This window comes from Phasianus colchicus, chromosome 1, assembly GCF_987193195.1.
Source record: "Phasianus colchicus chromosome 1, bPhaCol1.hap1.1, whole genome shotgun sequence".
NCBI classification, from domain to species: Eukaryota; Metazoa; Chordata; class Aves; order Galliformes; family Phasianidae; genus Phasianus; species Phasianus colchicus.
In genome coordinates this window covers 25,031,151-25,050,763 of record NC_143436.1, presented here as the reverse complement: position 1 = coordinate 25,050,763, position 19,613 = coordinate 25,031,151, and the positions used below count along the sequence as shown (strand labels likewise).

Genomic DNA, 19,613 nt, shown 5'->3' with positions numbered 1-19,613 from the left:
TCCCAGGCACTCCCGGTGACTAATAGTTCAAGGGACTGACACATTGCATGGAGACAAACTTTTGCTGAAACTTGACTTGTATCTTCAGAAAATATCTAACAATCCATGCACATTTTTACAATCCAGAGCAGAGCATAATGATCAATGAGCAGGGGGGCTTATGCTTTTAACATACTGATGAAAATATTCCTATTAAAGCAGTCTTTTTGCAGAAAACTGAGGCTTTGTTTAATTTTTTAACTTCTGCTTTTCATGCTCTATTTATTTTTTCTATGACATACGACAACCTGAAAGACAAAATATTTTCTCTGAAACCTCAAAATGTTATGTTTTGAAATGCTAGCAGGTGTCCTCTGAATTTCATCTTCTCCCCATCTCCACCATCTTCTCAGGTTCCTCTCCTGAGCTTCTCTCCTGGTGCACTGTCATCAGGGACTCCTAGGAATTTGGCAAGACGTGGATGTTCAGACACAGAATAAACAGAGAAACTGGACTTGAAAGAGAATTAACTATGACTTGTATGGTGGTAGCAATCCCAAATACATTTAATTTTTAGTCAAATATGCACATAGGTATGGTTTTTACCATTTATGACAAATGCAATAATTATACTTTACTCAACTAGCTGTAATTTTCATCATTAGTTTCAGCTGACCTATGAAGCCTCCTAATTACTGGGCATGCAGCTATTAAAATATATACGCTTAACATTGATGATGAAAACTTTTGTACAGAATACTTCAATATTACAGAAACCGAAGAGACAGCTTTACTCAAATCACTTGGGAAATTCCAGCAGCTATAGCGTCAAGCGTATAACCGTGCAATACCCTGCACATTACAGATCTAGCTCCTTAGAAAAACACTAGCTCTGCAGCCATCCATCAAATAAATGACTCAGTCCTGCAGAAGCTAACCAGTAACAATAGGCCTATCTGTGTTTTGTGCTAGATTTTATGAGCTGCCTGGTCTTGGATGCCAAGATACCTCACAGGCACTTCAACCACCACGTGTAGGATTTCATCAGCAAGTGACTGAGGGTGTCTCAGATTTTTTACAAGGAGGAGCCATAGAGTGGGATCCCTCTTTCCCCCTCCTGAATCATACACATGATGCCCCCATCTGAACTTATTGCCTGTGGTACACTGATGGCTCAAATGTTACTGGTAGCTGGTTTAGCTCAGGGGCCAGCAGCAAGAGAAAAGACAAATGGGACAAAAACCATCTCCACAGCCCATTTTGTCAAGAAAGACAGTATGTGACTATTCACCTCTGCTTAAACAGCTCCCCACTGTATTTTGTCAAGCCTCAGGTTTATCACTTTGATGGGAATGGGTCCTCATGCACATCCATGGGAGGAGCTGTAGCCATTTCTGTACTGTGTGTGATCTGCTTAGCCTTAACGACTCCATCTTAGATATTTTCTGAGTCCTGAGCCATGCTCACAGGGGACCATCTTCTCAAGTGGCTTTGTAGCCAATAGTGTAGGAAGTTGATGGTCCTGGTGTCAGTCACCCACTGTATGGTGTTGTAGAGCAGAGAGCCATGGAGCCCAGCTGGGTGAAGCAGGGCAGGCAGGGCCTGCACACAGGGACCCATCAGACATGGAAGTCTAGCGTTTTGGGCTGGAGATTTTAAAGGTGTCTGTGTAAGGGCTGTACGGCTGTGTACGGCTTCAGTAGAATACGTAAGACTGATCTGACCCAGGAGAATATTCCAGGGCTTTGTGCTTGAACTTGCTCTGAGGAGGAAGCTGAGCTGAGGCTCTCCTCCAGGCCTAAGAGCTGACTCTCCTTAGTCCTGGGTCCTGGAGCAGTCATGAGGCTCGCTCATGTGAAGACATGGAAAATTTGGGCTCTTGAAAGGCTGGAAAAGTTCAACTTAGTGCCTTTGTCCTTTGTTCTCTTAACAGGTCTATTTTTCCAAGGTTTAATGCTTATCTCCTGCAGTAGGAAATCCCTTTATAACACATCAACTTGCTGTATGTCTGACAAAGCGAGTTCAGAAAATTATAAAGCAAAGAATGCTGTTTTTAAAAAAGCGCTATCACAATTATGCGTACTTGTGGGACAAAATTAAAGACAAACGACTGAGGGTTGAGGCCACAGTAACATGGTAATTGAAACGTTATCCACAGTGTTATCCACAACCAGATGCTAGAGGCCTTATTCCAAACTCTGATTATTATTTCCTTTGAAGTTTTATAGAAGTAATGTTTGGTATAAAAATGAGCTTGTAATTTAGGATTTTTCCCACTCTTTGTATGCAATTTTCTTTTTTAAAACATAAAGAGAAAAGGAAACAAAGGTTTCGTGATAACAACAAACTGAAATACAAGAACTTCTGTGGGAAACTGAAATAGCAGCAGGATTAAAAGCAGAAAATACACACATCCCACAGGTTCCTTTCTTGCCTTGGAGGCCTCCCATTCAAGTACTGACCAGGACAAATGTAGTTTAGTTTATGATAGCTGACAAGCTCAAAGCTTCTCTGACTGAGACAGCATTAAGTAATTTTCAAAACATACTTTGAAGCTCAAGGCAACAATAAAAAAGCATTAGGAATCAAGTTCAGCTCTTCTACATTTGCTCAGCACTTCATCTATACTGCCAATGTAAAGGTAAATTTTAATCTGTGTATATGCTGCAGGCATGGACATGTGTATATAAAAATGTTGAAGTATTTTATTAACTCACAGAATTGGAAAAATCTGCTGTTTATTCTGGAGAACTTCAGATAATTTCAGAAGGATGTATTTATATGATACTTCTATTTTCTTATTTTATATAGCTGATTGATAATATACATAATCTTTGTCAAGTACTTTTAACAGTTATTTACAGTGTCTTAGCTTAAATTAAAGACATTCTTCTCAATTTTTAAGGATTTGGGGGAAATCCCAACTATTTGTGGAAGAGAATGGATTTTATGGCTTGTTTCAGCACTGCTAGAGTCAATAATTTCTCATTAACCTCAATGTCTGCAGGACCAAAGCCCTAAGATCCAAATGGCTAACAGCTGTCATCTTGCCCTCTAGTGGCACCACTGAATAAAAACCACATGACTGCAGTATTCTAAATCTATGAAAAAAATAAAATTGATTCATGTTGAACCTGGAGAAGAAAACAGATACAAAAAAATGCCCAACTATTCCTCTAGCATGGCAGGCAAGATAATGTGTTACAAAAGGTCTTCAAACTTTGCAGGAAGTTTTGCAATAGAAGATCAGGCAATTTGGATAGCCTGGTTTATTTTACTGGTAAACAATAACGCACATTTTTTCAGTTTCTTCTGAAGCTTCCCTTTCAGGGGCTATGATGTCAGACTTTTTGATCACTGGATATCTCCCAGTTTTCTAATGACTGTGAGCAAATGATTAAAAAAAAAATCATGACTGCAGGAATTTTTGCCTCCAATTTTTGCTGGCAACTCTATGGTTTGTTTATAGGATGCAGAGTTGTTACGTGCAGAGATTTGGGAAGCGGATATAGCAGAAAAGTAAGCCAGCACAAAGAGGGGATTTATTTTTAGCTAAATCAGCTCTCCTATCCAGTTCACCAGGTGAATCCTAACACTAGATCATGAGAAGAAAGAGCTTCCTAGGGAAACTGGACTTTGATCAGCTTTATATGCAAAGGCACTGACTGAGTAATGTCAGGGATTTGGGGCAGACACAAGGAGAGGGCACAAAAGCACTGCTGTACAGGACCTCTGTGTACCTTGACCAAGTCTTCTATGTGTTATATAGATTCATGGAGAAGAATTGCCCAGTCTCAGAGTAAAAATCAGCTTTCCCCATGGAACCTTTAATTAATAGTTCAGTTCTGGAGACAATTCAAGATCTAACCTCCACCAGCTTTTCACCTGTTGTTTTTGTTTTTCCCACTTGAGAGGAAATCTGAGGCTCTTTAAGTAGTCTAGATTTTTTAAGTAGTCCACGGAAAAAAACTCTGTCAGAAGTACCTCACTGAAACTGTATAAGGAGGAACAGATTATGCATTCCTGGCAAAGTAAATGATAAAAGATTGAGGCTGTTTCACTACTAAATGACACAATCAGAACTGCAATATTCATACAAAGGAAAAGTCATAAAGATAAATCATGTCCTGTGAAGAAATGACACTGTCTCTCACATTAATAACCACCTCCATTGAAAAAGCCTGCTCACAAACACTTCTATAAGCAATAAAAAGTATCATTTCAACAAGGCATACCTTTGTAATGTTGCAATAGAGTTTCTATTTCACTTTGCAGAAGTTACAAAATAATGATGAATATCTTCCTAATTTTCCACTAGACCTTAGTCTAGAAATCCTTAGATGGTGCTTAATCATATTGACTCTGGCATACATTCGTAAGAATATAAGTGCACAGTTTCATACCAGTAAGGACATTTATCCATTTATCATTTCAGTAGGAATTTTCCTGTGCCACATGCTCTTTGATTACTCAAAAAAAGGAAAAACATTACTAGAGATGAAAACATTACTAGAAATTATCCTAAGCCACAAAATCCTGATAAGTAAAATTGGTTCTCAATAAGTATTTTGGCTCATTTTGTACCAGAGATTGTCTAGGAATCAATAACATGAAAAAACAGAAACCACCATAAATGTATATTGATACAGAAACCATAGAGGTTTGGATTCAAGCTGCCTTCTTCATTCTGTGATCATAATTTGCCTGAGTTAACTGTTTATGTCCTTAGTGACTCCATCAGTGATGTCACCAGTGTGTTGCATACTATAATTCATACATTCTTTTTCAGATAGCAGAATGGTATTTTCTTTGTAAATAAAACTATTTCTAAGTGCAGGCTGTCAGAGTAATTTTTAAAATGTTCAGATATTAGGCACCTACATCAAGTAGTTGTCTTCCTTATTTCCCTTATGAGTGTCTCACCATAGGACATTTTTTCTAAAGCTTATTTGAATCATATAGTTCTAATTGATTCAAATGTTGGAAAAGCCTATTGGTTTATTGGCTACAGGTGAAGCTCATAGAGATAAGCAGCCTACTTGAATTTCTCTGATTTCCTTAGAAGTCAGATGAAATAAAGCAGTAATTTCATTTTTTTACCTGAAGCTTTAATTACAATTATCATTTTAAAGATAGTGCTTTAATCTAAAGAGGTGCACTAGGACTGTTGGAACACCTATTCTGATCTGACCCTACTAAAAATGTTCCCATAGATGCTAGGGATTTACATGCAGTGCAGTCAGGAGAGAAAAAATCTTCCTTTAAGTGAGAAAATGAGTTAATTGTTCAGTTCATTTTTTCAAAAATTATGGGATTTGGTTCTGTTCAAAGCATCAGCAAAGCTATCAAACTGATAGATGATCTACTGAATGTGAAATTTAACCACTATATTTCTGTGCATGACTTCGGAAATAAAAGCTCTGATATAATACCTGATCAAACAGATAATATTCTTATAAATTCCAATGAACTTCTATGTATGTCCTACCTAACTTAACATATGTTCACTTCAGAACACAAGTTAAAACAGCCCATGCTTTCAGAATTCAAATTTACAAGATGAAAGTGTCTAATGATCTGTGATATTTCCATTTTTACAGACTGAACTCAGGATCATTAAATTTTGATCTTTACAGTGCATTAAACATGCATGCAGAAAATGTCTCCACGCTGGCAACTTAAATCATGAGCCTTTCCTAAAATCCTTTAAAAATTTTGTATAGAGTGCATGTGAAATACATTTCTGTTGGAGGCAATGATGAGTAGGAGGTTTATATATATGTATGTGCATTCCTTTTTTATGTATAAGGAATTTATGTACATATATATATTTAATATATAAATGTGCAATTTCTTCAGGTGTGACACAGATGAACTATGAGAAGGTTCAGGTTCATTGTTAGTTTTTGAGTAGTGGTAGGATATTCAGAACATTTTCAAAGAACATCCAAATATCCCTCCTGTTGTGAAGCTGGGACTAGTGGTATAAATGGAGGAAAACATTTCCCTCTTCTAGCACTGTGGTCACTGCACTGATCACAGATTTCCTTGCTCATACTCTGAATGCACTTATGTGGTGCTAGAGCTAATTATACTAAGAGATAGGAAGCTATCCCACAGTTAAGCAGAGATTCAAGATGAGAAATATTCTTGATCAAACAAGTGCAGACATAACTTTATATTAACAAAGAAAGAGAGAAGAAAAAGCAATGGGAGCACTAAGCTTAAAATGGAAGATCCAAAAGGAGATTTACAAAAGGCTATAGTTATGCATATTTGACTTCAGGAGGTACCTTAGTGATGGATGTATTTTCTAAAAAATCTTCAATGAGCTGAATTTCATTGAAAGTGCTTAGCATATTTCCTTTTGCATGCATTGGTTGTGTAAGTCTTTCTTGATTCCAGCCTGACCCTGGCAAATCCCCAGAGTCAGGTGGAGCTTAGAGCTTCATGGCAAGCTCTGTAGCTCCAAAGGTGAAAGCCAAGGCTAAAATGCAGTAATAGACTTGCTTAGTCTGAGCCACAGGGCCAAAAGGGCAGCAATGAGTCTCATGTATCCTGGCCTGAAAAGAGGAGACAGATATAACCTCTGACAAATTGAATTCTTCAGGGACATTTGTTTCAGCTTTGTGGGCTGTATTTCTATGAGCAGTAGAGGACATTATACAGCACAGAAATATAGGACAAGTGATTACAGTGTGCCAGATCTGTGGAGAGTGGGTGGGAAGTGTTCATCTGCATATGCTGTAACAATTCATTAAATGCTGTAAACTGCCTGCAAAATTTACATAGTGGAAAGAGGACATTTCATTTCTTCCTCCTTGTTTGAGGGAGACGAATGCTTTATGTATCTCATCAGTCATAATCTTAAGAAGATTCTTTTCACTACAGGGGAAGTACCTGGTGTCATTTTGGTGGGGTAGGATTTCGCCTTGAGCTCGTCAGTTGCCCCAATGCTCTCAATATTGGAGATCAATAAAATGCATTCCGAGACTTGGAAAACATTTCCTCCAATATTTTATGCTAATCTTAGTTGCTACATTGGCTCTATGCATGTTAAACTTTTGCAGAATCATTTAATTGCATGAGAAAATATCAGAACAGAGACTTTCCATGTGATTGTGAAAGGAACTGTCAAAACGCAAGATTTTGTTATGAATCTATATGATAAAGTAAAGCTTTGCCATCTAGCTTGGCTGATCCTAGGTCACCTGTCCTTAAACATTTAAACTATGTCAAAGAATGGAAAGATATGTCTATTTCCCCTAGAAGTTACTTCTCCAAAAAGGTTGTTAAGAAATTTGCTTTCTCTTGCATGTATTTACAGTGTATAATTATTTTAAAGCAGAAAGAATTCTAGTACCTTTGCACATCCCCTTTTGACAGCAGTCATCTTGGATTTTAGTAGCAATTACTCAGAATGAAAGGGATGTGTTATTGTCATTGACTCCTATTTATATGCCCCAAAATATCATTTGGTGTGGGTGGCGGAGGAACCTCCACCAACATGCTGATTTGTTCCGTTACTACATGTTCTTTGAGATTATCAACAGCGTGAAAAAAAATGAACCTGCCATATGTCTATACTCAGCCATTCTCCTTTTGGTTGAATGTACGATGCCCATTTTATGGAGCTCTAGCTTTTACACTCTTGAATCATGATGAATGGAGACTCAGCACTCAGGTAAATTCAATGATCTAAGTCCAAGCAGGACAATTATGATCATATATCTGATCTTCTGCACCATAGACTGTTCTATCTAGTCAAACCCAATCAATTCCTGGTTAAAACAGGCTACATACACATTTTAGGAAGACATCAACCATTTGAGTCAGCAGCAGAATGCCTGAGAGGATGGGGCAGACTATCAACTGCTTTTCTAAAACTAACATGTAGCTACGCAATCTTATCAATAGAAAATCACACCTTGGGAGAAAGTTGAAATGAATCAAAATTTATGCAGCCATTAAAAGTATATCCTTATATATGGTGATAAATTGCTGGGAAAATTCATGTCCTCCACATGTCTTCTTTCCCCTCTCCTGCAATCACATGAAGATGTAAGTTTTCCTATAGAGTAAAGGAAATAATGAGTACAATGATAGTGCGTCACATCAACTTGTATGGCATGTCAGCTGAGACCAAATGACACTCAGCAGCCAACTTGGCTGCCTGTAGGAATAATTCTGGTCCATTCACCAAGTTCTCGGGGAGAAGAATCCCTACAGTCAGAGTGCATATCTCTTGGACATATTATATCAGAGCACAAATAAAAACACGGTGGTTATCAACAGCTATGGGATATATCACATTATATCACATTAACTCTGTTTCCTATCAAGTAAGAAAAGCTATAGCTATAGGTAAGATTTGATCAGGTCTTAAGCACTGCCAGTGTGGGAAATCCAGGTTCTGGTGCTATTTCTCAGGTTCTGGTGCAATTACATTAGTTTCTTCTATCAATTTGGGACTTTATCATAGTGCTGCTGTCACTTTGCATTCTCTGCTGCTCACTGGCGTCAGAACCATGTCACCCTAGTTCATACTGCCACTAGACTATTTCAAGGAAAGCAGTATTCTTGGTTACAACACCAGCTTCTCCTTATTCTTCTCTTCACAAACTTCATTAGCCTTCCGTACTACCTGAATAACAACGCCTACCCCTGCTCTCATAAAGTGCTTCTGTAACTCACAAAATGCTGCAAATATTTCATGAATCTCTACCTACAGCAAGAGACATGTGGGCCATGGGCTGCATCTTGATTTGGGCCATGATCTATGAGAACAGTGGCTGCTATTTAACTGTGAAAAGCTTTCCTTGAATTGTCTCCGTACTTAATGCTTCTGGTATGTACGATGCAGCTTATATCAGCTCTAGCAGTGCTTCCTTCCTGATGCCTACAGCAGAGCAGCTCCCTGGTAATGAGCTGAAGGCAGTCAGGAGTAGGGGAACAGATAGGTGGTTCCCCTTGGGGAGCATGTAAAGCACAGAACTGGGGCCCCAAAGAGAAACAATGACACCTGAATTACAGGGAGCCTGTGGGAGGAAGTCTGCTGGTGTAAAATGCTAGTCAGGAAGTGATTGGCACAAGGAAGTGAAAACTGGATCCAAGAAGGGAAAAGTTAGACCTTTCATACCTTGATTGGCTGGAATGGGAGGAGATTTTGAGAGGAAGACACAGGGGAATCATTCTGACAGACAACAGACAATGTGGGTTTGGTGCGGGTCAAAACGTGTGTCAGTCTAAATTATTACAGCAAAGTACGGGTAAGGAAATCTGGGAACTGCTAGTTCTTACACATTACTCTGTGTACTGGACACAGAGTAAGGTTTTGACGTATCTGAGCTTTAATCTTGGCTTAAATATTGACTCAATCTATTGCCTAGGGCAAGAAATTGGTTAGACTGGATTAATTATGTCCATCTACCTATTTCAAAGAGATGCTTTAAGGATTAATTAGTCATTGTTAGTACATTTCTTTGCAGATGTAAATGTAGAACTGTATCATTAAATGAAATAATTACACATAAGGTTATGTGCCTTTGATCTTTTCCTAAAATACGTAAATTAATAGCATAACATCTACTTTTATTTTTAGGGATAATCATAATCCTGGATAAGAAATGAGCAGTGCCTGTAAAATGTGCCTACACGGTGATTGTATCAATGAAGTCCACCAAGTAAAGATTAAAGCAATAAAAATCAGGTTTACATATTGTTTCCTGTTGATATCCAAAGACTTGGTGAATCTGAGTACTGACAAACATTATACCTATGGCAGCCAACAGATTTTGGTGACAACAATGACAGTCTTAACATAAATCATGACAAGTTGCAGTGGAAAGTTTTTAGATTAGACTTGTTATTAAGAGATTTTGTATTTTCTTTAATGAAATTTTATTAAACATTCCTGAAAGGACACAACAGCTCCACCACCACACAGTCTGCTTCTTTATAGCTGTCACTTAGCATTTATATAACAACGAAATTAAGTTTTATTTTAAACTGATTGTTTTCCAAACAGCTCTTGTGTGTTCACTTATTGAAAGTGGTGGGGAGGGGGAAATGCGAGGGAGTGTTAGATTCCTTTAGGGTTCAATCATCACACCGACTTTTTCACAACTCCTAACACCCATACTACCCCTGGTGGGACCCATCTGGTGGCAGGAAATGGTGCCTATAAATGGCCTTCTATTTCTCATTTAAAGTTTCTGAATACAAACAAAGGTTGACAAAATGGCTGAACAGACGACGACTATGTTAATATTTATCTATCTTCAGATTCCATTCAGAAAGCTTCCTATATTCTATTAAACTGTCAAGCCAGTGCCTTTACTGTGGAGCTCACAATGCTGTCCTTAGGCCAGTTCATCATATCCTGCAAAAGCAAACCTAAAGACCTCAGCCAGGGAATGCATGCTTCCTCTGTTCTTTATTATTTGCTTATAATTGCTCGGGTTAATTCTTTCCTCTATAGCCTCTTTTGCTTTGTTCTTCTCGTCTTCACTCTAACCCCTGCTCATCCTCTCTCAAGAGAATTATTAATTCATAATATATTCTGGAGGTGATGTCAATTCTCATTCCCCCAATCTCCTCACTTTCACCACCACAGAAAAGGCCTGTGCTCCCGTTGATGCCAGCTGCAGGCACCTCTCTCTAGATAGCAAGCAGCGCCTGTTAATGAGGCCACCCCAGACTCAAATGAATGTTAAAAATATCATTAGCTCACCTTAAGACAAAATGTTCTCTCTCACTTTGTAAAGGACAGCTCAGATCTCACCAGGAAGCCTTCCTGTATATTGAAAGTTGCATTACATGTAAGTGTACTGATATGCCTATATACTCTGCCACACCTTGTATAAATATATCTATGCATTACTGGCTTTTATGTGAGATATGACATGCAGCAATTAATCATGTGGAAGTGGTGAGGTTTCGTGTGGCAAAGCTTGAAGTGATACTGTGATCAACTTATTGTTTGCAAGATGCATATTTCATAAAACTCTTTGCTTTCATTCTTCAACTCTTCATGAAGGGGGTTTTCCTCAGGAGCCTGGTGAAGAAACCAAGCAGTACCTCCTCTCCTCATCCAGACTGCCTAGTTACAGTTCACATGTTTCTTTCCCAAACGCAATATATTATAGACAATCTCAGTTCAAAGATTTCATGGTCAGACAACCACAGCAAGAAAACTAGATGAAGAAAAGGTCCATCTTATAGGACAGATATACAAGAGGGATGGTGAGTATTCCAAACACAAAGTGTCTGATTTTCCATCATTTTGTGAGCTTAGAGTGAGAAAAAATGTAAAAAGCCAGCAGATGAAAATTCCCTATTTATTTGTACATCATGTGCAATCTCTGCAACTCACTCTCTACATCTTCAGTACAAATGGACACTGAAACAGGTCTCTTGTGGAGGCTGAGAAGAATGGATGGCTAAACTGAAACACTGACTTTACAGAATCAGAATCAGGCCTACACTGCATAGATGCAAGCTGCCAAGAAAAATGGAAAGAAATGGCTTTAGCTGAGTCTAGGATTTGGGCTCCACTTGATCCCTCCAGTAGTTTCCCCCAGATCCTCTTTTTCCCAGTTGCTTCCCTCGAACACACAAGTGGGTCTGGTCTCCAACCAGTTTTACAGTAACTTTTGTGTAAACCCCAAATGCTCTTCTCCTGCAATCCTAGACAGCGATCCTTCTCAGACTGTGAGATGTTATAGAGATCCACTCTCATTTTGAGGACAGCACCGTGTTACACAAAAGACTGTGGATCCTGATAAAATGTAGGAGGAAATGGAAGCCTCTGCCCTCTTGCAATTTCCTCTGTCAGGACATTGTCATCCTGACAGACAAGCTGCTGCATCCTTTTCTCAGTTGCTCTATGGATCTTGCTTTACAATACTTGCTTGCTTCTGACATACTGTAATAGACTGTTCTGCAAGCCATGCTAACAAGGTGGGGAAAAAATGGTAAAGAACTAAATGAGGAAAAAAATACCTGATCTGATATAATACATTAGGGTTCTACTCCACCCATCTCCTAAATCCAATGCACTAGCATTGTTCAAATGCAATAGCTGGTCTAACCTTCTTGCCAGAGTCCTTCACGCTCTTTTATTTCTGTGTTCAAATATTTGCCTTTGGAATCCTTGCATTGCACAGAGGCCCCTTGCTGTACTACGTCTAAACCCAGAGCAGCAATTGTACCCTTCTGAACTCAGGCTTTCTTCAGCTGGAACATTACAGATTAATCACCAATTTAGCACAATAATGCTTCAAACTGAAAAATAGACCTGCTTCAGAAAACCTAGCATAATACTTGGCATTGTGTGCTACAATATATACAAATGTGGTCCCAGGATGCACAGTTTCTAAACCTAGGCATTTTCCTGGAAAGATTTTATCCCTGAGATATAAGTAATGCATGTTTCAAGAGTTTATCCTACCTTTCAGCTAGGTATGTATATATCCCAGACATAAACCTTCCTGTAAAAATAATTCAGGAGTGGTGCAACAGAAAAAGAAAGTCTGTATTCAAGTCTCTAAGCAAGTTTTCTTCCAGTGACTGGGGATAAGTTACCAGCTTGGCTTTCTCTGGGAACTGAAGACAATTAGGTGTCCCTCATGAAACACATTTTCAGAATACAAACACATTGTGTTTATATTTCAAAATTTTCAGAAAGTCTTGAAATGCATTTAAAAAACAGCCACCAGACTAAATCTTTGAAAGGCGTTTTGTGTTTAATCAAAGGCAATGTGATGCTTGTCATACTGAGTGCATTTTGGGTATTAACAATATCATGAAGTTTTATAAAAAGGTCTCCATTATTTACAATAGTTCCTACTCAAGTGGTACTGCTCATTTCATCTCATTAAGCACAGCTCTTAGGTTGAAACAGGGGACCAGTATTATATAGCAGCTACAAAAGAAACAGACAAACCTGCATATATGTAAAAGCTTTCCAATTTAATATTATGCTTGCATTTCTAACACAGTCATAATGCTCCCCAGGTAGAGACCAGAAATCAGATTCAAATCACCATAGATTTGTACTGAAAATAAAGAACATTGGGTATATTCTTTGAAAACAGTCATAACACCCTCTTGCCAAAACCCAGCAACACTTTATTATTTCCTCTGTAACACAGCCCCTTTTCCATGTGCAGAACAGATCACCTCCTGTTTAAATACCACAATCGTGACTACAAAATACTGGAGTCAGCCAATACTGAAAACACTTAAGTGCTGTGTATGTTCATAATAAAGAACAAAAGTATGAAATCATTTGCAAAAACAGATTGTGCTCATTAGCTCCAGGACAGCAGAGACTTGCACAATGACAGTCTTATCTTGATCTTGTGCTTCAGTTTGTGACAGCCTGTTTTGCTCAGGAGACAGCTAACTTCCACACCTGCCTCATCACTTACCTGCCATAAAAAAAGACAGACCACTTTATAAAAGATATATAAACACCCTAATATATCATGTCAGGGTCAACAAGAATGGCAACGAGTACTCTTTCCATTCTAACTATCTTGTTCCAGGTGCATTTAATCCTCCATTTCTTTTTCCATTTTATTATTATTTTTAAATTTAATTCAAAGACAAGCATGTGAGGCAAATGATAACAGTGCTTTACCTCATGTGTGGTGGTGTACTGAGGTCCACATCCCACTCTGGAACTTCTGCTCAGGGACTGAAAGAGAATGAAATGAATGTGGATATCAAAGTAAATGGAGTCTCTGGAAAGTGGAAGAGGCCAGATGGGAGATGTTCATACATGTTCATTATCACATATACAGCAAAGGGGAACTAGGAGAACCTTCCTCAAGCATCAAGTGCATTGCAAAATAAACTATAACAAACTGCATACAGTCTAGAAATCTGAATTTGGTTTCTACTGCTGGTACACAGCAGCTTTAGCAAACCAATTTTCCTGTCTGTACCCTGCAGCCAAGACTTTTGGTCTTTTTTTGTATATACCTGTCCTGACACTGACTAAACTCTTTTGGTGTTATTTCTAATACCAATATTTAAAAATTAGCTAATTTCTATTTGCAGTTCCACCACTGACTTCAGAAGAAATTCTGCAACTTCAGTGAATGTCTATGTGATTTAACTTACAGATTTAGTAACCGACTGGAGTAATGCTTTACCAATCATTCTGAGATATGGTAATACTTCAGATGTACAGAATACTTTTAGTCCCTACAGTGAGTGAAGCATGTAAGTCCAGAGCGGCATTAGTAGTAGCAGCATTTCTAGCATTAGTTGAATAAAATATTAACAAGTCAGGATTGTATCTGGAAATTTGATGCCTTCAGGATGCTTTCAATATTCAATGACATACATACTTTTGCCAATGCCTATAAAGGGAAGGAGTGCTGATGAATGACATTTCACTCACTCTTCTTGCTATTCAATTAGATGTGGCTGATACATTAAGTGGTTTTCAGTAAGAACATAAGGGACCAGCAGGAATAGCTTTCAACAGCATTAATCAATAATGCAATAGCACAGTGGTTGATAATGAAAAGGCAGCAGTTACCAGTGGATAGCACCATGCTCTCTACAATACAGCTCTTCTCTCAGGTTCAGTGCTGGCCAAGTGGTGGTATCTCTTCCACATCCCAGCTAGTTATGTGTGCACTCTAACACAAGGACATGTCTGAAAGCCTTTTATGCTTTTCCTCACCACTTCTCAGGCACTGTTCACTTGCAAAACTAACTTGAACATTCAGACATTAGACGTGCTCACCCAAGTGCCCCAGAAATTTCAGAGCAACACATCACTCCAGAGTGGCAATTAGGCCTCAAACACATGATCACAGGAACCCAAGAACAATTCTACCAGAGCCTAAAAGGAAAAAAAAAAACACCATAATTGTGAACAGAAGACAACTTCTTGCTGGAAAGCAAATCTGTTTCAAACAAAAAGCTTTACCCGTGTCTCTTCAGACAAGAGATATATCTTTTCACATCCCAAAGCCCTGTTGTTTCTTTGTGTGTGTGCATGTATATGTGTGTATGTCTGTCTGCCTGTTTTTTTTTTAGAAGTGTCTTCTTCTGCCAGCCATTCTTACCCCACCATTTTCTGGAGCTGCAGTCCTCCCTCTCCTTCAGATCTCCTTGTGCTGGCTGCAGCCCAGGTCCCCGTGTAAAGAATGTACAGGAATCCTATTCACAACAAAAGGCCTCACACTCGGCCCAACACTGATGCCAGCTGACTGCCCTCAATATTTGAACACTAAGCTAAAAAAGACCTATAATTATACAAAATCTTGATGCCAGCAGAAACACTGAGGATGTCAAGAAAGTACCTGAAAGTACCACATGGAAGCACCAGCACACACCTTGGCAGTGAACAAAGATGCCAGTTGCCATTTCCAAGGAGATTTTGGGGTATGAGAAAATATCCAGCTGGAGCAGTAGCTCAGAAAGTCCTAAGCTAGGAATGATGACAAAACAGACAGCCCTCTTCAAGGCTATGAAGACAGCATAGCATCTGCCGTCCTCATGTGCCACATCTTTTCATTGCTGTTGGTGCAATTGGTTGCTTGTGTTCGAGTTTTGCCTTTCAGAGCACAGTCTAGTGATAAAAAATAGCTTCCTCCATGCCCTTTGTTCTTTTGTGTTTTGTTAGATAAAACAGTTCAGTGCCTGTTAAAGGAACGCCAGCTTCTCCTACTTATCCTCCTCTTCTGTTGATCATTTTTCATTTATATTTTTCTAACAAGAAGGAATTCAGCACCTGTTTTGTGCAACATCAAATTCACAAAATGTTCTTTCTCTACTTCCATAATCGCTTTTAAGGTCCTGGTACCAGAAGATTGCTCTGTGGTACAGTGAATAACCTTACTTCACAAAATAATGATACCATCTAAGTTACAATGCAGAATTATACTGAATTTTTGGTCCAATATACATTATATCTGACAGTAGGCAGTGTGTAAGGCATCCCTGAACATGAAACAAGGAACAGAACAAGTCAAATAGGCATCACCACAGGGAGTGTTAAGATAAAGAGCCTTAAACTTAAAACTGGAAGATCTAGTAATCTTAACAGAGGCTAAGGATTAAGATCAGTGCTTTTACAAGAAGACAAATTATACTTTGAGAACGAGGGAATGTATCAGAATGAAAAGCCTGCTTCACAAGAGCAATTTAGCAAATGCAATTTCAGCTACGACTGTAAAAATGATGAACTTGACATGCTGGTAAATGTCAGTTACTTGAAGCACATTACTCATTTTATGTACAATAGCATTGTCTTAGTACTCTGCCTAGAGTAGATGAAAACAACAGTCTACTTGCTCTATAATTCTGTAGCTGTAGGTACATAACCCATTAGCAATCACATTTTTTCTACCAATAGTTCACAACATCCCCTAAAATTACCATCTAAATGGAAAATAGTACTGATTTTCTACAGATGTTTTCAGTTTCTTCAGGGAAAAAAAAAAAAGAAAGTAGATAAGAGTTTGTTTTCTTGCAAACAGAAATATGCACTGTTGTTTTTTCTGCTAGCATATTAAGTGGGGAAGCTGTAAAGTCATTAAGACTGGTATCGTACTTTGTGTGTTAGCAAAAATTGCTGGAAAAATACCCACTTTCTAGTATAAAGGAGATCTGAGTAAAATGAGGATTTTTTATAATGTTTCTTATGAGTGCAGCAGTTGCTATCACAACAAACAAAATGTATATCAGGTGCTTGCTAACTGTTTATAAAAATAAATAAAAAGCACTTTGGGACTGCTTATGTGACAGGTTTGCTTCTGATGCGCTGTAACTTATATTCTGTGTATACTGGCAATTTTCAGGCTGCGATCCTTTTAAAATATTTTCCAGTTGTCTTGTTGCAAAAACCAGCCACCTGATATAAAAGTATCAACATGAAGCATGTCTCGACTTAGATCACAGCTAGCCATGCATGAGGCGAGCAAGATCTTTCTGGTTTTCCCCAGCCAACAGCTACAATCTGTGTCCTTGCACTGCTGATGTTGTATCCCCAGTGTTTCTACAGACTCAGAGGAACGAAGCCAAGGTGAAGGGACGTCTCTGTTTATCCTGAAGACACAAGTGGACATCAGTCATGTTTAGTCAGCTTGGGTGTGTATAAACTAAAGAAGAAATAAAGGGTTAGGCCAGGGACATTCTCGGAATGTAGATAAAAATCAAAGATGTTTAAATCTTTGAGTCCCAGAAAATATGAGAAAGGCTGTCAAATGTATTAAGTAATGATATGCATGAGATTTGGGGATGCTTAGTTTTCTTCTGCAGGATGTGCTATCTGCTTCCTCTTCTCCAGTATGCACCACTCCATTATTTCCAGCCTCATGTGCAATTTTTTTCTGGATGCAATTAGTGCTGAGCAGACAGACAGATGTTGCCAATTTGGGAGGATTTGTTACAAGAAATTTCTTAAATCCCCTCACAGTCTGAGCATTACATTAGAGGGGTTCAGCTTTCAAGGAAGCCTGAAGAGTAGGCGGTGTACCTTTCTCCACCAGATCCAACAAGGTTTGAGCTTGGTAGAGTGGTACTGGGCAGGCCTTTCATTCCCCAACACCTCCACAAAGCCACTTCAGTCTTTAGCATGACTAGGTCTATAAAACATACCTATTTCTTGATAACTAAGGAAAGCAAAGCCACAAGAAGCTGTTGTATTTGAGAAAATGTAGAAGAGAGAAACAATACACAGTGGCAGCAGCAACCACTCATCTGTTTTGTCAGCTCAAGGCTAGATAACAAGTTTACACGCAGTAACTGCTTGCAAATACACCCTACAACTATCACTGCAGGCTTTCCTTCCTGCCCTGGCAGAATATGAGGAAGCAGGAAAGTAAGCAGAGACACTCCAGGGCATGATTAGTTGGTTATATTTTCTGTGGAAAGCATAAAATACAGCAATCGCTTGCCACGGAAACCTTGAAGTACAGAGAGTCAATTGCAGAAAAAAAATGGTTTTCATTACAGGAGTAAATGCTATTATCAAGTGATATGCTAGGCAAGGGAAAGGGAGAGCCTTGCTACAAAGATGTTTTGTTTCTTCAATTATCTGAGAGCATAATGACCATATTAAGTTATTTGCTATGTCCTAATTGTCAGTCTGCAGCAACTCAGTGGAAGAAACAGGCAAGAGGGTAGCAAGATAGATGTTTCTCATCCTAACACCAGTGTTGTGTTGGCAGCTACGGCCAACAGGATTAAAATTTGTATGGCTTAATGTAAGTGTTGACCTGTGAAATTCCTGTGTCTGAGCTAGTCACCTAGGTTCCTTTTATAGCCACCGGAGAGAAAAGTAGAGCTTCAGTGCAAAATGCACCTCATCTGATGGTAGAAAACAAATTATTTTTTCTCTGTAAAGAAGTGTGGAATGACATCCTAAAACACAAGTACCGAATTTCTACACCTAAAATCAGGACTCAAGGATCCTGATCAGTGAGAGAAAACAGATGGTCAAGACTGCTTACTCACTGCATCTTAAAGCCACTGGATTTCTGTTCTGAAAGAGCAGGTTATAATACAACCAGAGGCTACGACTTCCCTCTGCTGGACAAGCACCTAAACCACAGTTTCAGATTCTCGCTGGCCTCATGCCAACTAATTCAATTACGTGCCCTCCGTTTGAGGCACAGCTTCAACCAAAGAGCCAGGTTATAACGTCATGTCAAAACCTGCTAGTAAGAGGGGTGGGGAACCTCTGATTTCTTCAAAAAGATGATGGTGTCAGATCAGATCTTTCTGTTTCCACGTGGAAGATTAATATGCAGGAGACTGACAGTAAGTAGCGACTTCAAGCAGAAAGCTGAACCTGAATGAGAATTTTGAGAAGGCAGGCAGAGCTGCTTATCTATAAGAAAAATCTGAGAAGAGCCTGGGCAGGTGAAGTCAGGAATTCTGTTTCCTCCTCCTTTTCATAAGCTCCCCCCAAGTACTGGAAAGGCACAGGGAGGTCTCTGTGCCCAAATACGGTGTAAGAGAACGGCTTGTTTTTATTAAAGAAAACTAAATCCACAGCACATGTTTACTGCTGGAAGGCAGATATGCAGAAGTCAGGGGACACAGGATGGAGACGTGCTAAGCTATGCTGATTTCTCCCAGGTTGTGCCTGCAACTTTTGCTCCAGGATCTTTCTTTGTAATAGGATTCCATCGCTCAGCGAGAACACAGGACGACACAGTTATTCAAAGTTCCACCTACAGCACAGGGAATAAAACAGACAACCGAATATCCAGTTTATATTTTAAACACCTGACAATACTTTCCAATTATTAACAGACAGACCGTATTGCAATTATAGACTTCTTGAGGCGTAGAAATGAAACCACCAAAAATCAACCTAATCAGTAACAGCGGTGCTTCAGGACGGACATTCACCACCCCAACCCACCACACACCCCAGGCGCCCCGCGATGCCCCTCAGGCGCGGCCAGAAGCTCGCCTTAGCGCGCAGGCGCAGTAGCACTGCTCCGCCCCCACCCGCCTCTCTATGGAAGGAGCCACGTGCTGCCAAGGGGAGACACAGTCAGACCCCCCTCAGCGCGCTGCACTTGGTACAACCCGCTCGCCCCTCTCCCGCGCGTCGTTTGAAACTCAGTCCCGCCGCGGCGCCGCGCGTGCGCAGT

At 39.3% G+C, this 19,613-nt stretch overlaps 1 long non-coding RNA gene across 4 annotated transcripts; it reads right to left on the bottom strand.

The window, feature by feature from the left end:
• Positions 1-228: 228 nt before the first annotated feature.
• Positions 229-19,475, bottom strand: LOC116243906 (uncharacterized). 4 transcript variants are annotated; one of them, XR_016465057.1, is made up of 4 exons: positions 15,306-19,475; positions 14,744-14,842; positions 13,625-13,681; positions 229-438 (listed from the first exon to the last, which is right to left on the bottom strand). It is a non-coding gene; the product is annotated as an uncharacterized LOC116243906 (long non-coding RNA). The 4 variants fall into 4 exon arrangements; XR_016465061.1 differs by lacking the exon at positions 229-438 and adding an exon at positions 12,720-12,904; XR_016465056.1 differs by lacking the exon at positions 229-438 and adding an exon at positions 12,933-13,412.
• Positions 19,476-19,613: the final 138 nt, after the last annotated feature.